Source organism: Heterodontus francisci, chromosome 5 (assembly GCF_036365525.1).
Source record: "Heterodontus francisci isolate sHetFra1 chromosome 5, sHetFra1.hap1, whole genome shotgun sequence".
Taxonomy (NCBI): Eukaryota; Metazoa; Chordata; class Chondrichthyes; order Heterodontiformes; family Heterodontidae; genus Heterodontus; species Heterodontus francisci.
Window position 1 is genome coordinate 85,559,955 of NC_090375.1, and position 21,090 is coordinate 85,581,044.

Sequence of the window (21,090 nt, forward strand, 5' to 3'; positions counted from 1 at the left end):
GAATAAGAGGAATAGCATCAGCAACACCAACAGCAGCAGGAACAACACGAGGAGGAGAATCAGCTGCCTTCTCCTCAGCCACCATTCCACAGGACAGAGTGGAGGGATACAGAGCTACAGCTTGAAGGAGGCTATATTCCCCAAACACAGGCTAAACAGGCAGAGGATCAGCTTTCTGGACATGACTGAGCAAAGTGCCTCAGGAGGCTCAGACTTTCTCAACAGGTCGTTGCTGACATCAGCAGCCTCCTGGAACAAGATATCCTTCCAAGTGGGCCAGGTGGCTATGCATTGCCAGTGGCTGTCGAAGTCACCACTGCCCTGAATTTCTTCGCCTCTGGCTCCTTCTGCCATCTGCAGGATTTCACAACCTGTTGCACACAAGTGCATATCCCAGGGCAAGGCCGCCACTTACTTCCACTTTGCTACTGATGAGGCCAATCAGAATGAGTGGGCGCTTGAATTTGCTTAATGGCTGGCTTTTCACAGGCACAGAGAGAGATAGATTGCACCCATGCGGCAATCAAGGTGCCCTCATATCAATCAGCAATCAAAAGGGATTCCACTCCATCAACATTCAGCTGGTATGTAACCACCGGAAGGTATAAGATATCCTGGAAGCTGCCATGATACCTTCATTCTGCACCAGTCACATCTCCCACAGATTGTCACACCTCCAAACAAAGTCAGCAGATGGCTCCTTGGAGACAAGCACTACCCTCTAAGGACATGGCTGATGACACCTCTGAGGAATCCTACCACCTGATTGTCAGGCAGGGGAGAACCTTTCCTAATCACCCCCACAAATACAATAAGGACAGAGGGTGGGAAGGTGATAGAAGCCCAGGCAGTCCTGGAAGAGAAAGGAAAGCAGGAGGCACAGGGGGCCCTCCTCCAGCCAAAAAGGAAGGTGCTGTGAGCAAGAGTGAGACCCAGAGATCTGTGTGCTTCCATTGTAATAAAGCAGGGCATTTAAAAGCTGACTGCTGAAAACTAAAGGCTTAATCAAGGCACACCTGCTCAGTGATGACGGGGTCCTGCTGCAAAGCACAGCAGAACAAGCTGTGGCTTTAACCACAGCAGCAGTCAGACCCAGGGAAACTGCTACAGTGAGTATGGGAAAAAGTGCCAAAATCCCTGAAGGTGATCAGGGTTTTGTGTCTGAAGGGAGGGTAACCCCATACCCCTTGAATGGGGACAACAAACCCATAATTATACTCCGGGACACAGGGGCCACCCAGTCCCTTCTATGGGGAAAAGGCCTGACCTTTCCCCCTGAGAGTGCCGTAAAGGCCAGGTTGTCGGTGAAAGGTATCAGAGGGCGGTATCGGTCCGCACCTTTACACCGGGTGCACCTGGAATGCGATCTAGTTTGGGACTAGTGACCATAGAGATTGTCCTTAGTTTGCCTGTGGATGGGATGGATCTGTTCCTGGGTAATGTTCTAGTGGGGGTGAAGGTAGTAACTTCCCCAGTACTGTTAGAAAGACCGCAAGAGGTCAGGGAGGCCGAGCAATTACAGGTGAAGGTCCCAGGCATCTTCCCTGACTGTTTGGTAACTCGGTCCATGGCCAAATCAGCTCCCCCAGGGGAGACTGAACTGGTGCTGCGGACAGATGACCCTCCCATCTGGTTGTCTGAAACATTCTTTGGGGAATTAGATGACCCAAAGGATGGACTAGACAGGTCTTCCCTATTTGAGGGTCAACAAGCCGACTCCATATTAAGGAAATTAGTCCAAACTGCCCAAACCGAAAAAGAAGCAGAGGGAGTCCCTGAGTACTACTATTTGAGAAATGAGATTCTGATGAGGAAATGGAGACCCTCTCATAGACCAGCCGACGAGGAATGGACAGTGGTTCATCAAATAGTGGTGCCCCAGAGGTACCGAAAAGAAATACTAAGACTGGCCCGCGAGCTTTCCATGGCAGGACATGTTGGGGTACAGAAAACCCAAGTCCGCATCAGGTAGCATTTTGACTGGCCACAACTTCACAAAGATGTGGTGGAATTCTGTAAAACCTGCCACACATGCCAGGTGGTGGAGAAGCCCCAAGCTGCAATAAAACCTGCCCCCCTAATTCCCATCCCCGCTTTTGGGGAACCCTTCAGCCGAGTGCTGGTGGACTGTGTGGGACCCCTCCCAAAAACCGGGATGGGCCACCAGTATCTCCTCACCATCATGGATGTCGCTACCCGATTCCCAGAGACCATTGCCCTACGAACTATCTCTGCAAAGGTGGTGGTCGATGGGCTGACCCAATTCCTCACTCGCTATGGCCTGCCGGTCAAAATCCAGACAGATCAGGGCACTAATTTCATGTCTGGAGTCTTTCAAAAAGTCAGGGCAACCTAGGTATAACCCAACTAAAGTCCTCAGCCTACCACCCCGAGTCCCAAGGGACGTTAGAACGGTACCACCAGACCCTAAAGACAATGATCAGGGCGAACTGCTACTGGGATAAAAGGGCTGGGACCCCTCCTGTTTGCCACCAGGGATTCGCCAAATTAGTCCTCGTTTTAGCCCCTTTGAACTAGTTTGTGGACATGAGGTGAGAGGCCCCTGAAACTAGTCAAAGAGAGGTTTTTGGGGCAAGGGGTTGAGTCGCCTATGTTGGACTACATTTCCACGTTCCGAGAGCCTGTGCAGTGGCTGAGGAGCACCTCAAGGCCTCCTAGGCAGCTATGAAAAGGCAGGCTGATAAACATGCCAAAGATAGAACCCTTCGGCCTGGGGACCACACATTGGTATTACTCCTGATTCAGGGCGAACACCTGAAAGCCCGGTTCATTGGACCATACTGAGACCCACATGGTTACTGGGATGCCAGAAAGGGGAAATTAAAGCAGCCCTATGCACCCCAGGAAAGACCATTTTTAATAAGCTTTAAGGTTGGTGAATGAATGGAAATGAATGAGAGAAATGCATGGATTTTCTTTCTGTATCTTATATTTCTCTCGAGCTCTGTAATGAAATGCGCTGTTTTTCTTCAAATCGCATTTCATTCCCCTGGGTGTGGAGGTGTCAGGCAAACCCCCCCACCTACCAAGCCTGAGGCACACATGATTTCGCCACATGAACATTGAAACTTAAAATTGCAAGCCCCTGACTGGAAAGAAATTTGCATAGTAACCAACAGTGTTGGAACAATGGTGACCCAGTTGTTATAGACTTATACAGCACAGAAATAGGCCCTTTGGTCCATCGTGTCTGTGCCGGCCATCAAGCACCTAACTATTCTAATCCCATTTTCCAGCACTTAGCCCGTAGCCTTGTAGGCTATGGCATTTCAAGTGCTCATCTAAATACTTCTTAAATGTTGTGAGGGTTTCTGCCTCTACCACCTCTTCAGGCAGTGCGTTCCAGATTCCAACCATCCTCTGAGTGAAATTTTTTTTCCTCAAATCCCCTCGAACCCTCCTGCCCCTTACCTTAAATCTATGCCTCCTGGTTATTGACCCCTCCACTAAGGGAAAAGTTTCTTCCAATCTAAACTATTAATGCCCTCATAATTTTGTGTACCTCAATCATGTCCCCCCTCAGCCTTCTCTGCTCTAAGGAAAACAGCCCTAGCCTTTTCAGTCTCTCTTCATAGCTGAAATGCTCCAGCCCAGGCAACATCCTGGTGAAGCTCCTCTGCACCCTCTCCAGGGCAATCTCATCCTTCCTATAGTGTGGTGCCCAGAACTGTACACAGTACTCCAGCTGTGGCCTAACTAGCGTTTTATACAGCTCCATCATAACCTCCCTGCTCTTATATTCTATGCCTTGGTTAATAAAGGCAGTATCCCATATGCCTTCCTAACCACGTTATCTACCTGTGCTGCTGCCTTCAGTGATCTATGGACAAGTACACCAAGGTCCCTCTGGCCCTCTGTACTTCCTAGGGTCCTACCATCCATTGTATATTCCCTTGCCTTGTTAGTCCTCCCAAAATGCATCACCTCACACTTCTCAGGATTAAATTCCATTTGCCACTGCTCCGCCCATCCTACCAGCCCATCTATATCATCCTGTAAACTAAGGCTTTCCTCCTCACTATTTATGACACCACCAATTTTCATGTCATCTGTGAACTTATTGATCATACCTCCTATATTCACGTCTTTATCATTAATGTACACGACAAACAGCAAGAGTCCCAGCACCAATCCCTGCGGAACACCACTGGTCACAGGCTTCCACTCACAAAAACAACCCTCGACCATTTATACAGTAAATGGCAGAACCCTTAGGAGTATTGACAGGCAGAGAGATCTAGGCGTACAGGTCCACAGGTCACTGAAAGTGGTGGATAAGGTAGTCAAGAAGGCATACGGCATGCTTGCCTTCATCGGTCAGGGCATAGAGTATAAAAATTGGCAAGTCATGCTGCAGCTGTACAGAACTTTAGTTAGGCCACACTTAGAATATTGCGTGCAATTCTGGTCGCCACACTACCAGAAGGATGTGGAGGCTTTGGAGAGGGTACAGAAGAGGTTTACCAGGATGTTGCCTGGTCTGGAGGGCATTAACTGTGAGGAGAGGTTGGATCAACTCGGATTGTTTTCACTGGAACGACGGAGGTGGTGGGGCGACATGATAGAGGTTTACAAAGTTATGAGCGGCATGGACAGAGTGGATAGTCAGAAGCTTTTTCCCAGGGTGGATGAGTCAGTTACTAGGGGGCATAGGTTTAAGGTGCGAGGGGCAAAGTTTAGAGGGGATGTGCAAGGCAAGTTCTTTACACAGAGGGTGGTGAGTGCCTGGAACTTGCTGCTGGGGGAGGTGGTGGAAGCAGGTACGATAGCGACGTTTAAGAGGCATCTTGACAAATACATGAATAGGATGGGAATAGAGGGATACGGACCCCGGAAGTGCAGAAGGTGTTAGTTTAGGCAGGCATCAAGATCGGCACAGGCTTGGAGGGCCGAGTGGCCTGTTCCTGTGCTGTGCTGTTCTTTGCTCTTTATTCATCATTTTCTGCCTTCTGCCACGAAGCCAATTTTGGATCCAATTTGCCAAACTGCCCTGGATCCCATGGGCTCTTACCTTCTTAACCAATCTCCCATGTGGTACCTTATCAAAAGCCTTACTGAAGTCCATGTAGACTACATCAACTGCTCTACCCTCATCTACACATCTAGTCACCTTCTCGAAAAATTCAATCAAGTTTGTTAGACACTATCTCCCCCTGACAAAGCCATGCTGACTATTCCTGATTAATCCCTGCCTCTCCAAGTGGAGATTAATCCTGTCACTCAGAATTTTTTCCAATAGTTTCCCTACCACTGCTGTCTCTGTCTCCAGCACCTGCTTCTGCTCACAAATTGGGCTGAATTTTATGGGCCCCCGAGACAGGCTTGGAAGCTGGAGGGTCCATAGAATTGCGACGGGCAGCGGGGGATGCGTGGCATAGGGGCCATCGCCTCCCCGTTGCAATACAATTTTGTGTTATCAGCCACTTAAGGGCTTCTTCCTGCCACCATTGTGGCAATCTGTGACCCACAGAGGGTCCCCAACAGGAAAACCTAAACCTCCCTGAACCACCCTCCCCCTGCACTAAATACTCAATGTCCCCCTCACCGGGGCCTGCTGGTCTGGCCCCAGCCACCCTGCCTCACTTACCTTGGATCCAAGGCCTCTTGCAGTGCCAGCAGTGGCCACCACTCCCAGTGGCCTGCCAATACTGCTGAGCTGCTGGCCCTGAGATTGGCTGGCAGCTCTTGGAGGCGGGACCCAGTCTTTAAAGAGATGGGGATCCCGATACCAGGCTGTTAATTGGCCAGGCAGCGTAGCATCGCTCCAGGGGGACTCCAGCTGGCCAAGGAGGGATTGCTCCCGCCTTTTCATCTAGCACCAGGAGCCCCGCCATGGACACAAAATTCAGCCCATGATATGTGGCTCATCATGTGACAAGCTATCTGCCTGTCTTGGAGGCCCCACCAAGGTGGGTGTATCTCAGTTGGTGCAGGGTGTGCATGAGTCATGTGATGGTGCTTCCCCAAAATGCGTGACCTCCTCTGAGGACTTCTCGTTTTGCTTCTGCTCCAGCTCCTGCGTCATGCTTGAAGGACCTGTGGGGAGATGAAAGACATGAATTAGAATTGACCAGGGAAAAGGGTTCAAAGTCATTGTGCAGATGATTATATTTCAGTTGCCGTTTCAGTTACATAAATTTAACGTGAGTGAATGTTGTGTACCATGTGGCTGTATGATATCTAATTCTGTTACCAGATATCTGGGAGAGTTCCATCTCTCCATCTCTAATGGCTATGCACTCTGCCACTCTGCTGATGTCCATTGCCACCTGCTCCGCAGCAATCAGTGTGCTAATTACTGGAGGGCCAGCGCTGGTTCTGTGTCTTTCCCTGGAGTTCCGCACTTTCTTCTCCTGCAAGGAGAGAAAGCAGAGTTATGATTGTGAGAAATGGAATGTTTTGAGAGGATGGAATGAAAACATTTGTGGAGGGTGACTGTGAGGGATGGGTGTGAGATAGCAATAAGATGAGGGTGAGTGTCAGTAGTAGCTGGTTAGATGGGGAAGTGAGGAGGTACCTCAAGAGAGAGGAATGAGTGAAGCTGTAAGGTCTGTTGGTCGGAGGAGTGCTGCGCAGGAGAATGCTGGGGAAGTGAGTGTGTGGGAATTGGCACTGGAATGTGGGATACCACTCACCTTTATTGCCTTGATGATGTCATTGAACCCCTTTTGGCACTGTATCCATGACCGAAGGACCAGATTCCTGCTGCTGACTCCTGACCACATCCAGCCACGCCTGCTTGGTTTCAGAGCCTGGCCTCCGCCTCCTGTCCACTTGGAAGAGTAATTCTATGCGTGCCCTTATAGGCCACAGCATAACCTCCAGGGCTGCCTCTGAGAATCAGGGATAACCACTTTGAGACTGCATCAGTACACTTGCTCTGTCTGTCCCTAACAGTTCTATAATGGATCCACCCTTACCCCTACCAGGGTCCCTTTAAATAGTGAGGCTTGAAGAGTCAGGCATGGGTCGTCATTACACCCACCCACTCTGACTGGTCAGGAAACTTGGAAGAGGGATGCTAATGCTACAGCTGAATTTAAAAAGCCATGGCAAAGCCTGCTGCGTGAACTTTTGCGTTCCTGACGCGCTGCTAGCCTCCCCTGCTGTGAGCAGGTCTAAATGTTCAAATTCTGCCCATGGAAAATAAACTTTCATTATTGAAACAGTTTGAAACTGTTTGTTAAACTAGTCAGAATAATTGTGACTGGGATTTTACAACATTTCCAATGGCGGGACCGGACATTGGCGGAGCCTCCACTTATGCCATTTTTCCCATTTCGCACACAATTTTACAAGCAAATCAATGGTGCGGCGATAGGTACAGGAGACACGTGCGATCATACAGTGGGGATGCACTTTCATTGGCGGAACCCGGCGTCACTCTGTCAAGCACCATGAAAGCCACAGCTATAAATCATTCTGCGTTCCAGGCTTCAAGGATCAGCTGCCTTTGTGGTATGTAAGTGTCTTCAGATTTACTGCACATAAATCGTTGACTTAGTTTTAACTGCTTTTCCTTCATTAATTTTTCAAACCCAGCACCAACTCTCCCTCATTTTTTTTTTGACTACAGCAAGAGCTATAAATATGTCAGCCAGCAGGCAGTGCTCCACCGCACGATTCAGTGTTACCTCCCTGTAGGTTCTCCTCCAGCCCATTAGGGAAAGGCGGGAGGTCCTCTGCCCTGCAGATAGACTCAGAAGACCCTCCCACCTGACTAAGGTGGCCTGGATGGAGGTAGCAAAAATTATCAAACTGCGTGGTTTCATGACAAACCTGGATTCAGGGTCGGAAGCATATCAATAACTTGCTCAGATCGGTAATGGTAAGTGGTCTTGCCGAAGCTGTTCATTACTTTTCTCCCAGCTCCATGTGTTTAAGACAGAGGGCAGACAAGGCATGCAGTGGAGCAGCCTTGGTGCCATACACCAAATGATTGTGCGGAAAGTTGACGTCTGGCATTTATTATGTGCTTGGATATATCGTGCAAAAGCCTGTCCGGAATGAGTGATGTAGATGCATGTGTACAATGGGTGTGATGTATCTTTTGACATGTCATTAAATCTGCATTGTCTCCTGCAGGATAAATGCACTCACAACCAGCGGGAGCGGGAAAAGACAGGTGGCGGTGCCCCAGACATCAGAGTCTTAACACCAGCTGAGGAGGAGGCTGCTGAAATAGCAAGAGAGGAAGGAGGCAGAGCCATCACAGATGGTGAGGCAGGATCCTCAAGAGTAAGGATGAAGTGTCATCTTTAGTTCTGTAGCCATACGTGCACACCAAAGGAGTGCCAGGCAGTGACCACCTCCAATAAGTGTGTGAACTCACGTTCAGCTGATGCATAATATGTGTCTGTTTTAGTCTCCACTGCAGGTGGCCGCACTCAAGCTGGACTGCAGCAAACACCAAGTTTCCGCCTCTGGGGAGATCCTGCCAATGCCCCAGAGAGTGCACCGTCACCTTCCACTTCTTCCAACTCCGCCAGCGCAGATACGTTCACACGGTTCACGGGGGGTTTAAGATTAGAATCTGGGTCACAATCTGGTGTGCATGGCACAGACATGTCCCAGCAGCTGAGAGAACATCTGCCAGCTGGATCCCCTGAAAATTGGAGAACAGGCCGCTGCTCAGCCCCACGCTGATGATGAGCTTCTGTATGTCACTACGTGAAGTCCACTGGAGGTGGAGCAAACCCGTGTGGAAAATGTCGGAGGTGCCATAGGTCATGCGTGGCTTTGCGCGTGCCATGGAGGAATCCATGCAAGCCATGATGTCTGCCATGTCTCAGGCATATGAGCGTATGCCTTCCTCAGTCAAGAGTTTGGCGAGCTCAGTGGTGAGTCTGGTTGAGCACTCGAGCCATATGCACTCTGACCTGCATTCCATCGCTGTAGCCATGCGCTCCATACAGAAGAGTCTAAGCGAGAGGGGGACGAGGAACCCGGATCTCCCTACAGGTGCTCCTTCCCCTCAGGAAGACAGGCAGATGCCATCATGCACTCAGATGGAGAACGAGCATGTGCCAGCTCCCCCAGAGCTTTCCTCTCAGGATACCCCGAAGATAAGTGGCATCTCGCCCTTCTCCCCAACATTGACCCCATTACCTCCAGCAGGCGAGGACACGGGGGATTCTCAAGCACCAATGCTGTAGACACCCAGTAGGATGGAGCCATCAAGGCCCCGTACTTCCAGAGGACACCCACCACTATCATCCAGAGCAAAGGGGCAGTGCACTGAGCAGACTGCCTCCACCTCAGTAGTCGGGGTTGCAACTAGACATAGTGGGAGGAAATGGAAATAAAAACATTTTTGATCACGAAGGTGGCACGGATGTTGTATATTGTACACATATTAAGGACACTTCAATACATATTTATTTGCGTTAATATTTAATGCACTCTCATCAATCATTTGCTTTGTATCAGTTGAAAAGGAAAATGATTATTGGAGGCCGATGACAGGAACACATTGATGCTTGCAATACATTTCTGAAAGTGTTCAATGTCATTTTATCATTGGCATTTGAGCTTTCAGTCTTCAATGATGGCTGTCTGTCATTTGAAGATTTTGTACTTATTTCCTTACTAACATGCCTTACAATTGTAACCCCCTTACATTCCTTGCATAGGTACTTTTTGTGGTTCCATCGTAATTCAGAAAAGACTGGATCTGCCAATCACATCAAAGTGCTGCAACATTGTAGCATCCTATGTTTGAGGGTTATTGCCTTGATGCAGGGCAATATTTTCCTGAGATGCAGGACGTTTTCAATGAAGTTGATAGCAGACAGGCCATTAGACACATCTCCACTTCAGGTTCAGGTGCTACTGTCAGAAGAGCCATTCTTTTCGATTACAGCAATGAATAAGAATGCAGGCATATTTGAGCAATTTGGAGAATGCTTTTTTTTCTCCTCCCAAAGTTCCTTTATGAAGAACCTCAATGTTGACTGGAAAGTCCCTTATATCCATATTGGCATCATTTGCATTGTTGTCCTCCTCCTCACCCTCTTCATTGTCATCGTCATCTGAGGACGACTGGTGTTCCTCCTGTTCTGCCGCATTCAAAATATGACTGCATCGAATTGCCAGGTTGTGTAATGCACAGCAAACAATGATTATTGGTGAGACCCGCTGTGACACATACTGAAGAGCCCCTCCAGACCTGTCAAGGCAGGGGAGTTGGTGGAGGTGTTCAAAATCATGAGGGGTCTGGACAGAGTTGACTCTTACATGCCCTCTGAAATGGCCTAGCAAGGCACTTAGTTGTATTTAACCGCTACAAAGTCAATAAAAAGGAATAAAACTGGACAGACCACCTGGCATCGACCTAGGCACCAGAAACGACAATGGCAAGCCCAGCCCTGTCAACCCTGCAAAGTCCTCCTTACTAACATCTGGGGGCTTGTGCCAAAGTTGGGAGAGCTGTCCCACAGACTAGTCAAGCAACAGCCTGACATAGTCATACTCACAGAATCATAACTGACAGGCAATGTCCCAGACACTGCCATCACCATCCCCGGGTATGTCCTGTCCCACCGGCAGGACAGCCCCAGTAGAGGTGGCGGCACAGTGGTATACAGTAGGGAGGGTGTTGCCCTGGGAGTCCTCAACATTGACTCCGGACCCCATGAAGTATCATGGCATCAGGTCAAACATGGACAAGGAAACTTCCTGCTGATTACCACCTACCGCCCTCCCTCAGCTGATGAGCCAGTACTCCTCCATGTTGAACAGCACTTGGAGGAAGCACTGAGGGTGGCGAGGGCACAGAATGTACTCTGGCTGGGGGACTTCAATGTCCATCACCAAGACAGGCTCAGTAGCACCACTACAGATGGAGCTGGCCGAGTCCTAAAGGACATAGCTGCTAGACTGGGTAGGTGGCAGGTGGTGAGGGAACCAACAAGAGGGAAAAACATACTTGACCTCATCCTCACCAATCTGCCTGCCACAGATGCATCTGTCCATGACAGTATTGGTAGGAGTGACCACCACACAGTCCTTCTGGATACGAAGTCCCGCCTTCATATTAAGGATACTCTCCTTCATGTTGTGTGGCACTACCACCGTGCTAAATGGGATAGATTTCAAACAGATCTAGCAATGCAAAACTGGGCATCCATGAGGTGCTATGGGCCATCAGCAGCAGCAGAATTGTACTCAACCACAATCTGTAAACTCATGGCCTGGCATATCCCCCACTCTACCATTACCATCAAGCCAGGAGACCAACCTTGGTTCAATGAAGAGCGCAGGAGCACATGCCAGGAGCAGCACCAGGCATACCTCAAAATGAGGTGTCAACCTGGTGAAGCTACAACACAGGACTATCTGCGTGCCAAACTGCATAAGCAGCATGTGATAGACAAAGCTAAGCAATCCCATAACCAACGGATCAGATCTAAGCTCTGCATTCCTGCCACGTCCAGCCGTGAATGGTGGTGGACAATTAAACAGCTAACTGGAGGAAATAAAAGCAAAAAATGCTGGAATCACTCAGCAGGTCTGGCAGCATCTGTGGCAAGAAAAGCAGAGTTAACGTTTCGGGTCAGTGACCCTTCTTCGGAACCAATTTCCAGCATCCGCAGTATTTTGCTTTTAACTAACTGGAGGAGGTGGCTCCACAAATATCCCCATCCTCAATGATGGGGGATCCCAGCACATCAGTGCGAAAGATAAGGCTGAAGCGTTTGCAACAATCTTCAGCCAGAAGTGCCGAGTTGATGATCCATCTTGGCCTCCTCCTGAAGTCCCCAGCATCACAGATGCCAGACTTCAGCCCATCGATTCACTCCACGTGATATCAAGAAACGACTGAAGGTACTGGATAATGCAAAGGCTATGGTCCCTGACAATATTCTAGCAATAGTACTGAAGACCTGTGCTCCAGAACTTGCCGTGCCCCAAGCCAAGCTGTTCCAGTACAGCTACAACACTGGCATCTACCCTGTAATGTGGAAAGTTGCCCGGGTATGTCCTGTACACAAAAAGCAGGACAAGTCCAACAGGGCAATTACCGCCCCATCAGTCTACTCTCAATCATCAGTAATGTGATGGAAGGTGTCACCAACAGTGCCATCAAGCAGCACTTGCTTAGCAATAACCTGCTTAGTGACGCTCAGTTTGGGTTCCGCCAGGGCCGCTCAGCTCCTGACCTCATTACAGCCTTGGTTCAAACATAGACAAAAGAGCTGAAATCAAGAGGTGAGGTGAGAGTGGCTGCCCTTGACATCAAGGCAGCATTTGACCAAGTATGGCATCAAGGAGCCCTAGCAAAACTGAGGTCAATGGGAATCGGGGGAAAACACTATGCTGGCTGGAGTCATACCGAGCTCAAAGGAAGATGGTTGTGGTTGTTGGCGGTCAATCATCTGAGCTCCAGGACATCACTGCAGGAGTACCTCAGGGTAGTGTCCTAGGCCCAACCATCTTCAGCTGCTTCATCAATGAGCTTCCTTCAGTCATAAGGTCAGAAGTGGGGATGTTCGCTGATGATCGCACAATGTTCAGCACCATTCGTGACTCCTCAGATACTGAAGCAGTCCGTGTATAAATGTAGCAAGACCTGGACAATATCCAGGCTTGAGCTGATAAGTGGCAAGTCACATTCGCTCCACACAAGTGCCAGGCAATGACCATCTCCAACAAGAGAGAATCTAACCATCTCCCCTTGCCATTTAATGGCATTACCTTCGCTGAATCCCCCACTATCAACATCCTAGGGGCTACCGTTGACCAGACACTGAACTGGAGTAGCCATATAAATACCGTGGCTACAAGAGCAGGTCAGAGGCTAGGAATCCTGTGGCGAGTAACTCACCTCCTGACTCCCCAACACTGTCCACCAACTACAAGGCACAAGTCAGGAGTGTGATGGAATACTCTCCACTTGCCTGGATGGGTGCAGCTCCAACAACACTCAAGAAGCTCGACACCATCCAGGACAAAGCAGCCCGCTTGATTGGCACCCCATCCACAAACATTCACTCCCTCCACCACCGATGCACAGTGGCAGCAGTGTGTACCATCCACAAAATGCACTGCAGCAATGCACCAAGCCTCCTTAGATAGCACCTTCCAAACCCGCTACCTCTACCAACTAGAAGGACAAGGGCAGCAAATGCATGGGAACACCACCACCTGCAAGTTCCCCTCCAAGTCACACACCATCCTGACTTGGAACTATATCGCCATTCCTTCACTGTCGCTGGGTCAAAATCGAGAATGAGAGGGCACAGATTTAAAGTATTTAATAAGAGAAGCAAAAGTTCCATGAGGAAAAACTTTTTCATGCAACAAGTGGTTAAGGTCTGGAATGCGCTGCCTGAGAATGTAGTGGAGGCAGGTTCAATTGTAGCATTCAAAAGGGAATTAGACAATTATATGGAAAGGAAGAAAGTGCAGGGTTATGGGGAGAAGGCAGGGGAATAGAACTGAGGGAGTTGCTCTTTCAGAGAGCAGGTGCGAACACGATGGGTCGAATGGTGTCTTTCTGCACTGTAACGATTCTGTGATTCTGTTCAAACGAATGTGAACACTGTGGCATGGGAATACCACTTGCCGCTAACTTAATCTGGCAGGTAGGACTAAATTTGGACTACGTGTAGGGTAATGAACATTCATGGTATGGGAATGCATGCAAAGCTGCAATCCGCCACCTTGCAGGCAGATTCCAGGACCGCCGCAAACACGCCGCTGACTTAAATGTGATAAAATACCTACCGTCGGAAATCTGAAAAAACAGCTCATGCCTAATTAAATCACCCCACACACCAAAGCCGCTCTTGCAGGGTCCATAAAATTCACCCCGAGTTAACCTTAGAGCCTGTCACATAATTTCTGGTACCTTTCATTACTCCCACTGCCACACACTAGTGTCTCTAGAAATAGGAGGATAGAGCAGGTGAATGCATGCTGGAGAGATGGTGCAGAAGGGAGTGATTTAGATTTCTGGGATATTGGGACCAGTTCTGGGGGAGATGGGACCTGTGCAGGCTGGACAGACTGCACCTGAACAGAGCCGGGGCCAATGCCCTTGTAGGGCATTTTGCTAGTGCTATTGTGAACGGTTTAAACTAACTTGGCAGGGATATGGGAACGAGGAACTAGCATTGGAGTGTATAAACAAGGTGCACAAAGAAGTGAGAAAGACAGATAGCACTAGAGTAAGAAATAATAGGGTATTAGGTGGGGTCAGAGTAAGAGGAAATGCAATAAAGTCTAAATGAGGTTTACTATGCATGTATGTGAGTGCATGGAGGTTGGTAAAAATGTTGGTGAGCTGCAGATGCAGGTAGCCACATGGCAATATGATGTCATGGCAATAACAGAGACCTGGCTCAAATAAAAGGGAATGATGGGTACTAAATCTTCCTGGACACATGGTGTTCAGGAAAGATAGGGAAAGAAAGAAAGGAGGAGGGGTAGAAATATTGATTAGGGAGAATATTACAGTTCTAGAGAGAGAGGATGTCCTCGAGGGTTCAAGGCCAGAATCTATTTGGTTGGAGCTAAGAAACAATGGAGGTACCTTTACACTACTGGGTATATTCTATAGGTCACCAACTAGTGGGAAAAATATAGAGAAAGAAATTTGCAGGGAAATTACAGAGAGGTGCAAAAACGATAGAGTAGTTATAATGGGGGACTTTAATTATCGTGATATAGTCTGGGACAGTTTTAGTGTAAAGGGCAAAGCAGGGGGAGAATTTTCTAGATCAGTATGTTTTCAGCCCAATGAGGAAAGAAGCATTGCTAAATCTGGTTCTGGGGAATGAGGTGCATCATGTGGATCAATTGTCTATAGGTCAATATTTAGGGGACAGTGATCATGGTATCTTCAGGTTTAGGTTAACTATGCTAAAGGACAAGGAGTAATCTAAAGTAAAAATAATTAATTGAGAGAGAGCCAATTTCAATGGGGTGAGAATGGTTCAGGCCCAGGTAAATTGGAATGAAAGATTGACAAGCAAAACTGTAACTGAACAATGGGCTGCCTTTAAAAGGGAGATAGTTTGGGTACAGTTGAGGTACATTCCACTAGGAGGAAAGGTAGGTCAAACAAAGACAGAGTTCCCTAGATGACGAAAGAGATAAAGAATAAACTGAAGCAGCAAAAGTGTGCGTAGGACAGATGCCAGGCTGATAACACAAGTGAGAACCAAGCTGCATATAGAAAGTTCAAAGGGGAAAGTGAAAAAAGAAATGAGAAGCAAAGAGAGAATATAAGACACTGGCAGCTAACACAAAAGGGAATCCAAAAGTCTTCTATAAACATATAAATAGTAAAAGGAGGAATGGGGCTGATTAGGGGTCAAAAAGATTTACGCATGGAGGCAAAGGGCATAGCTGAGGTACTAAATGAATACTTTGATCTGTCTTTACCAAGGAAGGAGCTGCTGCCAAAGACATAGTTAAAGAGAAGTAGTTGAGACACTGGATGGGCTAAAAATTGATAGCGGAGATATTACAAAGGTTGGCTATACTTAAAGTCGATAAGTCACCAGGAACAGATCAGATGCATCCAAGGATACTGAGGAAAGTAAGGGTGGAAATTGCAGAGGCACTGGCCATAATCTTTCAATCCTTCTTAGATACAGGGGTGGTGACCGAGGACTTGAGAATTACAAATGTTACACCCTTGTTCAAAAAAGGGTGTAAAGATAAGCCCAGGAACTATAGGCCAGTCAGTTTAACCCAGTGGTGGGAAAGTTTATAAAAACAATAATCCGGGACAAAATTAACAGTCACTTAGACAAATTTGGTTTAATTAAGGAAAGCCAGCATGGATTTGTTAACTAACTTGATTGAATTTTTTGATGAGGTAACAGAGGGGGTTGATGAAGTTAATGTGGTTGATGTCAGGTACATGGACTCCCAAAAGGCATTTGATAAACAGCCACATAACAGGCTTGTTGGCAAAGTTAAAGCCGATGGAATAAGAAGGACAGTGGCAGCATGGATACAAAGTTGACTGAGCGACAGGAAACAGAGTAGTGGTGAATGATTGTTGTTTGGACTGGAAGAAGATATATAGTGGGGTTCCTCAGGGGTCAATATTAAGACCGCTGCTTTTCTTAATCTATATTAATGACTTAGACTTGGTGCAAGGCACAATTTCAAAATTTGCGGACGATACAAAACTTGGAAGTATTGTGAACTGTGAGGAGAAACGGACAAAATTCTTACAAGGCGTGACAGGGTAGATGTGAATAGGATGTTTCCTCTGGCTGATGAGTCTAGAACCTGGGGACACAGTCACAGAATAAGGGACAGGTCACTTAAGACTGAGATGAGAAGGAATTTCTTTACCCAGAGGGTGGTGAATGTTTGGAAGTCTGTACCCCAGAGGGTTGTGGAAGCTCAGTCATTGAGCATGTTCAAGACAAAAATCGATAGATTTCTGGATACTAATGACATCAAGGGATATGGGGATAGTGGGGAAAAATGGCAAAGATGATCGACCATGATGTGTTTGAATGGCGGAGCAGGCTTGATGGGCCGAATGACCTACTTCTGCTCCTATTTTCCTATGAGGGTGACATAGACGATAGGAAGACAACATAGACAGGCTGATAGAATGGACTGACACGTGGCAGATAAAATCTAATGCAGAGTATTGTGAATTGATAAATTTTGGTAGGAAGAACGGGGAGAGGCAATATAAAATAAAGGATACAACTCTAAAAGAGGTGCAGGAGCAGGGAGATCTGGGGGTATATGTGCACAAATCATTGAAGGTGGCAGAGCAAGTTGAGAAAACAGTTAATAAGGCATGTGAAATTCTGATCTTTATCAATAGAAGCATAGAGTACAAAAGCAAGGAAGTTATGGCGAACATTTATAAAACACTGGATTGGCCTCCACTGGAGTATTGTGTCCAATTCTGGGCATCACACTTTAGGAAGGACATGAAGATTTTAGAGAGGATGCAGAAAAGACTTGTGAGAATAATTCCAGGGATGAGGGACTTCAGTTATGTGAATAGATTGGAGAAGATGGGGCTGTTCTCCTTAAAAAAGAGAAGGTTGAGAGACGATTTGATAGATGTGTTGAAAATCATGAGGGATCTGAACAGAGTCGATAGAGAGGTCGTAATACAGGTAATGATAACCAGAGTGTGACAGGAAGGAACAAAGTATAGAAACATAAGACTGCACCCGCAAATAAGGTCAGAGTAGGAAAAATGGTAAAAACACAGAATTGAAGTCTCTTTATCTGCATGTATGCAGCATTCATAACAAGATGGATGAATTGATAGCATAAATAGAAATAAATTAGTATTTTATGATAGCCACTACAGAGACCTGGTTGCAAGGTTACCAAGGCTGGGAACTGAATATTCAAGGTTATTTGACATTTCTGAAGGATAGGAAGAAAGGAAAAGGAGGTGGGGTAGCTCTGTAAATATAGGATGAGATCAGTACAGTAGTGAGAAATGGTCTTGACTCAGAAGATCAAGATGTAGAATCATTTTGGGTGGAGATAAGAAATAGCAAGGGAAAGAAGAGAGTAGTTTATAGGCCCCCTAATAGTAGCTACACTGTATAACAGATATAAATCAAGAAATAATGGAGGCTTGTAGGAAAAGTACTGCAATAATCTGGGTGATTTTAATCTTCATATAGACTGGATGAATCAAATTGACAAAGGTAACCTGGAGGATAAGTTCATAGAATGTATTTGGGGAGGCGGTGGCGTACTGGTATTGTCACTGGACTAGTAACCCAGAGACCCAGGTATTGCTCTGGGGACATGGGTTCGAATCCCACCACAGCAGAAGGTGGAATTTGAATTCAATTAATAAATCTGGAATTTAAAGCTAGTCTAACGATCGCCATGAAACCATTGTCGATTGTTGTAAAAACCCATCTGGCTCACTAATGTCCTTTAAGGAAGGAAATCTGCTGTCCTTACCTGGTCTGGCCTACATGTGACTCCAGACCCACAGCAATGTGGTTGACTCTTACATGCCCTTGAAATGGCCCAGCAAGCCACTCATTTCAATGGCAATTAGGGATGGGCAATAAATGCTGGCCTGGCCTGCGATGCCCACATCCCATGAAAGAATTAAAGTTCCTTGGAACAATACATTCTGGAATGAACCAGGGAGCAGACTGTTTTAGACCTGGTAATGTATAATGAGACAGGATTAATTAATGACCTCATAGTAATTGATCTTCTAGGCAAGAGTGATCATAACATAACAGAATTTCAAATTCAGTTTGAGAGTAAGAAATTTGGGTTTGAAACTAGTATCTTAAACTTAAATAAAGGCAATTACAAGGGTCTGATGATACAGTTGGCTAAAGTGGACTGGGAAAATAGGTTAAAAGGTAAGACAGTAGAGAAGCAGTGGCAGACATTTAAGTAAATATTTAATAACTCTCAAGAAAAGATATATTCCATTGAGAAACAAAGAGTCTATGAGAAGGATGGGCCATCTGTGGCTAACTTCCTCCCTAAGGAAGTTAAGGGAGGCATCAAATTGAAAGAAAAGGCGTACAATGCTGCAAAGAGCAGTGGTAGGCCATAAAATTGGGAAAATTTTAGAAAGCAGCAAAGGATGGCTAAGAGAATAATAAAGAGGGAGAAATTAGAATATGAGAGTGAACTAGCAAGAAATATAAACACAACAGTAAAAGCTTCTACAAATATATAAAAAGGAAAAGAGTTGCTAAAGTAATTGTTGGTCCCTTACAGAATAAGACTGGGGAATTAATAATGGGAAACAAGGATATGGCAGAGACTTTGAAGAAGTATTTTGTATCTGTCTTCACAGTAGAAGACACAAAAAGCAGAAAATCAAGAGGCAAAAGGGAGGGAGGAACTTATAACAACCACAATAACTAGAGAAAAAGTACTAGAAAAACTAATGGGACGAAAGGCTACCAAGTCCCTTGGTCCTGATGGTCTGTATCCTTAAAAGAAGTGGCTACAGAGATAGTGGATGCATTGATTGTAATCTTCCAAAATTCCCTTGATTCTAGAAAGGTCCCAGCGGATTCGAATACGTCAAATGTAACACCTCTATTCAAGAAAGGAGGGAGACAGAAAGCAGAAACTATAGGCCAGATGGTCTAGCATCTGTCATTGGGAAAATGCTGGAACCCATTATTAAGGAAGTAGTAGCAGGACATTTAGAAAATCATAATGCAATCAGGCAGAGTCAACATGATTTTATGAAAGGGAAATTGTGTTTGACAAATTTATTAGAGTTCTTTGAGGAAATAACCAACAGGATGGATAAAGGGGAACCAGTAGATGTAGTGTATTTGGATTTCCAAAAGGCATTCAATCAGATGCCACATAAAAGGTTACTACACAAGAAAAGAGCTCATGGTGTTAGGGGCAATATATTAGCATGGATAGAGGATTGGCGAACTAACAGGAAGCAGAGAGTCAGGACAAATGGGCCATTTTCAGGTTGGCAAACTGTAACTAGTGGATTGCCACAGAGATCAGTGCTGGGGCCTCAACTATTTACGATCTATATTAATAATTTGAATGAAGTGACCGAGCATATTATAGCCAAATTTGCAGATGGCACAAAGATAGGTTGTGAGAAGACCACAAAGTGTCTCCAACAAGATATAGATAGGTTAAGTGACTGGGCGAAAATTTAGCAGTTGGAGAATATTGTGGGACAATGTGAGGTTGCCCACTTTAGCAGGACGAATAAAAACACAGAATATTTTTTAAATGGTGAGAGACTGCAGAATGCTGTGGTACAGAGGGATCTGGGTGTCCTCGTACATGAACCACAAAAAGTTAGCATGCAGGTACAGGAAGTAATTAGGAAGACAAATGGAATGTTGGCATTTATTGCAAGGGGAATGGAGTATAAAAGTAGGGAAGTCTTGCTACAGCTGTGCAGGGCATTGGTAAGGCTGCAACTAGAGTACTGTATACAGTTTTGGTCTTCTTACTTAATGAGGGATATACTTGCATTGCATGCAGTTTAAAGAAGGTTCACTAGGCTGATTTCCTGGGATGAAGAGGTTGTCTTATGAGGAATGGTTAAGCAGGTTGGGCCTATGCTCATTGGAGTTTAGAAGAATGAGAGATGATCGTATTGAAACATAAATGATTGTGAGGGAGCTTGACAAGGTAGATGCTGAGAGGATGTTTCCCTTTCTGGGGGAATCTAGAACTAGGGGGCACAGTTTCAAGATAAGGGGTCTCCCATTTAAGGCAGAGATGAGGAGGAATTTCTTCTCTAAGAGGGTCGTTAATCTTTGGCATTCTCTTTCCCAGAAAGTAGAGGAGGCTGGGTATTTGAATATATTCAAGGCTGAGTTAGACAAATTTTTGATCTACAAGGGAGTGGGCCACAATCAGATCAGCCATGATCTTATTGAATGGTTGAGCAGGCTCAAGGGGCCGAATGGCCTACTACTGCTCCTATTTCTTATGATCTTATTATCTAGCTGTTCCCATTGGTGGAAGGGTCGAGAACCAGAGAATACTGATATAAGGTGAATAGCAAAAGAACCAAAGGCGACAAGAAGGAATTTTTTTTTATGCAGCAAGTAGTTAGGTTCTGGAATGTACTGCCCGAGAGTGTGGTGGAGACAAATTCAAACATGGCTTTCAAAAGGGAATTGGATAATTATCTGAAGAGAAAAAATATGCAGAGCTATGGGGAGAAGGCGGGGTAGTGGGACTAGCTGAGCTGCTCTTGCAGAGAGCAAGCATGGACACAACAGCCAGATGGCCTCATTCTGTGCTGTAACCATTCTATGATTCTATGATTTCTAATATACTTACAATAATAAAATAACTTCCAGACCTTAATGCATATGCTGCTCATATCTTCTGTGCATTGGGTGGAATGTTTACTAAGAGTATTTCACCTAAAGAACCAACTGATTTTCAATTGAAAGCCCCTAATTAGAGTAAGTTACATCTCCCATTGGTATCAGCATTTGGAAACTGAAGGGAATTCCACTTTTTGGGGAGGATATGTGCAAAGAGAGGGCCTATGTTTAATTTGTTTTTTGCCTGTATCTGTACACGCAGGTCATCATTTTTTGATCAGCAAAGAGGTTATTAATTACCTAT

The 21,090-nt window shown here is 46.2% G+C and overlaps 1 protein-coding gene across 4 annotated transcripts in view; it reads left to right on the forward strand.

The window, feature by feature from the left end:
* abhd3 (abhydrolase domain containing 3, phospholipase) overlaps positions 1-21,090 on the forward strand; it is a 132,331-nt gene that overhangs the window by 76,474 nt on the left and 34,767 nt on the right. The window lies entirely within an intron of this gene.